Source organism: Dendrobates tinctorius, unplaced genomic scaffold (assembly GCF_039654945.1).
Source record: "Dendrobates tinctorius isolate UK_male_01 unplaced genomic scaffold, ASM3965494v1 ptg000231l, whole genome shotgun sequence".
In the NCBI taxonomy this organism is placed as follows: domain Eukaryota; kingdom Metazoa; phylum Chordata; class Amphibia; order Anura; family Dendrobatidae; genus Dendrobates; species Dendrobates tinctorius.
The window spans coordinates 847,348-851,252 of NW_027361898.1; the positions used below are offsets into that span (position 1 = coordinate 847,348).

The following is a 3,905-nucleotide window of genomic DNA, read 5'->3' on the forward strand; positions in this document are numbered from 1 at the left end:
CGTAGCCCATTCCAGAGCCTTGCCCGACAGTAGGGAGATAATGAAGGCCACCTTAGCCCGCTCTGTAGGGAATTGCGCAGCCAGCAGCTCCAGGTGTATAGAGCAATGGCTGATGAAACCCCTGCAGGAGGCGCCATCCCCAGAGAATTTTTCGGGCAACGGGAGGCGGGTAACTGTCGGCACAAGGGAGGACACGGACATACGCCCCACGGCATCTGTGAGTGCCTGAACAGCAGCATCTGTGGCCTGCGCAGCTGCGAGAGACCTCTCAAGGGTGGCCAAGCGAGCCTCGAGCTGTCGCACACACTGCACCAGTTGCTGCTGATTTGCCATCTCTAGCCAGACCCTGGCGCTAGTATTATGTTAGGAGTGGCGGAAGACACTAAATAAAAAATAAATAAAGTGCCTTCGCCACCCGGGGTCCACCGTGCGTTGGATGGAAAAACTGCTGCTAGAGGCAGAGCACAAGGTGGTAATGTGCACAAGGGTTAGACGTCACCCAGTGCACAAAAGCAAGCTCTGCTATACTCACAGAGCTGCAGGCAAATAAGCTCAAATTAAACGCTGAGTCTGTTCAGAGTCACAGACACACAGCGATACAGTCGCGGTATTCGCGGTCACAGGAGTAGCCTTAAACAGCAGGACTACTCCGTCTAGACCCACCGTCAAATAAGGTGCGAAGCGTCGCAACCGCGGATGCAGAGAAAGCTGCAACTGCAGCGCGGCAAGAACTGAGCCGCTGGCAAGGCGCTGCAATAACGCTGGCGCAATGAAGACGCTAAGCTGCTGAGCAAGATGGAGCATATGCGCGCTGGCGCTAGCGCTGCTACTGGCTGAACCCATACACTCACACAATCGTATTATCAGAGGGAAGGGGTTTCTTAATAAGTCAGTCACCAGTCCAAGCATCCATCACCATACATACAGCAGCAAGTATGAAATACTAGCGCATGGCGGAACAGCCATGCGCGCTTTTTATACCAAACGGGACCTTCCGGAAGTCTCCAAGGCTCCAGGAGGAGCCAATAGGATTAGACACAGGACCTGACCATGTGACTTCCGAACTCCAATGGGAGCTCGTCCCATGAGCATTGCTCAGTGGAGGGAACAGAGGACTTAGCCTCTGGTGAGAGTTGCTGCAAGGCACTCTCCTCTGCAATCTCCTCTACCGCAGATGAAACGCAGGAGACTGCAGCATGTAAGGGTCTAGATTTCATCATAGGGAAGGAAGAAATCAGACTCCTAACACAAACTTACCAGTATATACTTGTATGTGTCGACCTCCACCACCACCTACACTATTGCCATTGCCAAGGATACAGGGAAGAAACTAATCTCAGAAGTCAGGCAGGAAACAATGTCTGTCCTGAGAGTGGAACAGGCCTTTCATACTCAATACCATCCACAAATTAGCGGTAGAGTGGAGAGATTGAATGGGACCCTGAAACTGAACAAGACATGGCTCAAATGAGCAGACCATGGACAGAATGCTTGCCCCTTGCACTCTACTTAGTCAGGTATACTACCAACAAAAAGACAGGCCTCTGCCCATATGAGGTGTTATTTGGGTCATCTCCTATTATAGGATTGTATTTTACTCAGCAGCTCCAGAAGCAACACGATAGGCTGTCTTCTTATGTTATTGCACTTACAAAACGCCGGTGGATCCCGGGAGTCTGCCTACCAGCTGCACAGGCTGCCAACATGGCCCGGGATTACGACCATCTGTTCAAGTTGCTGAATATCGGAGACAGTGGTGTCGGGAAAAGTAGTTTACTCCTAAGGTTTGCTGATAATACCTTTTTGGGCAGCTACATCACAACAATCGGAGTTGATTTTAAAATCCGGACAGTTGAAATTAATGGGGAAAAAAGAGAAGCTCCAGATTTGGGACACAGTGGGGCAGGAACAATTCTGGACTATAACATCAACATACTACAGAGGGACGCATGGTGTCATTGTTGTTTATGACTGTCATGATCCAGTCCAGAGTTTGTTTTCTGCTGTCTCCTGTTTGGACTGGTCATGCAGGGGTTAATCCCCTCTGCCTCGTTCTGGAGCTGGCTAGACTATTTCAGTCTTCTGCAGCCTGCGGGCCAGCGTCAGCTATACTGCAAGCTTCCAAGCTAGTGCCTCTGACCTGTATTCCTTTAGTGTTCCTTCTGACCCTGATTATCTGGACTTGTGCATGACTTGGCTTGATCTCTGGACTCTGCTTCTGGTTTTTCCATTTCTGATACCATGCTTTCCGACTGGCTTTTGACCCTCTGACTTGTACCCTGACAACGGCTTACGTTTCTGATACCACATTCCTGGTAGGTCCTGACTTCCCGCTCGTCACTGACTACGTACTTGCTGTCTCCCTTGGTACTTCTGCTCTCAACAGTTGCTGACTTCAGCTAGTCTGACCACTCTTTCATTACCTGTGACACCTGAGCTGTTGCTCTGTGTTAAAGCTTGAGGGAAAATCCAACTGGTTCCACGCCCCACAATGCAAGAAGACAGCTGAGCCCAGGAAAGCCACCAAATGTTGTGGACACACAACCTGTGCCTTATCCTTTTTGCCTTGATAAATGGGGGCTCATCAAGGGCTATGTCCCAAGAGAGATATAAATTTTACCTGTGTATCATTGTCTCCTGCCCTAGGGTGGAGTAACAACACCTATAGACTCACCCAAAGGTATATATGTGTCACCACTGCCAATACTGGCTATGGGTCTGATTGTGAGACTTGGAATATGGTAGGGTGGAAAATTAGGGAGACTGGGCCAATAACCCTTCCGTAGCCTGAAAAAAGACAGACAGCAAGGATAGAAGCCTCCTTACTAGAATGACTCTGCTACAACCAGTGTCCAAACGTTGTACAGTAGGGACCTGTCTTACCCTATATTTGACATAAGAGAACCCCTCTGTTACAGACGCAGGACTATATGTGATGGACATAAATATCCCAGGGGGCACTGACCAATTAGGACATGTGTATCTTAAGGACCAACGTATTCTAAATAAAACTGAGACCCTAGAACCCAGAACTTCCAAAGACTCATTTCTAGTGCTCCTAACCCATGAGAGTAAACTATTAGTAGAAACGGGATATTCTGAGACCAATTATTGGTAAGAATGGGTAAAATACTCAGCACTCGCCCTAGCTAGACCCCATCTAGGCACAGTGTCCTTCCCTATAACCAGACATATCCCATTGCTTTCTCCTGCCTAATTCAGCTGCTTTCTGCTCCAGAAAGAGAAAATACTTCAGAGTGTAATCTGCTCTGACAGTTGTATCCCCCATAAACACTAAACATGTAAAGGCCAATGGAGTTAGCCCCTATCCCAGGAATTACACATTTCCTTAGTTTGACAGGTACCACTTATCTAAAGCACTTAGGTTCCTCATACTGCAGTACCACCATCACCACTAACTTGTTACGAGGCCATGTCCTCCTGAATCAGACTGTAGCCAGGGCTGACTTGTGATGTGTGTGGAAATGGTGACTTTTATCCAGTACGGCCCAGTGGGATGGAGGGTACATGTGCTACCCTTAAATTCCTGATACCATTCCAGATTGTGACTCCATGTATAGACAAGCTACATGAATATGCAACAGAAAACCAGAGACACCAGTATTCCTAATCTTTTCAACCCTCACGTGTACATCAACGCTATTGGAGTCCCAAGAGGGGTACCAGACGAGTTCAAGCCAGAGATCAAGTAGCAGCGGGATTAGAATCACCATTAGTGAAAAAAAATGTGGACTAGATAAATTACTGTATATCTACTATGACCAACTGTTGGATGCCAACTCTGACCAGCACGTGAATGTGGCCCAGTGTAGTTTCCCTGCCTGTTGTAGCCTGTGTGTGTCCATCCGATGGTGTGACAGACAGGCAGACCGATCCGGAAAATC

General features: G+C 48.3%; 1 pseudogene; it reads left to right on the top strand.

The window, feature by feature from the left end:
- The first annotated feature begins 1,669 nt into the window (after window positions 1-1,669).
- On the top strand, window positions 1,670-2,038 carry LOC141059781 (ras-related protein Rab-35 pseudogene; annotated as a pseudogene).
- Window positions 2,039-3,905: the final 1,867 nt, after the last annotated feature.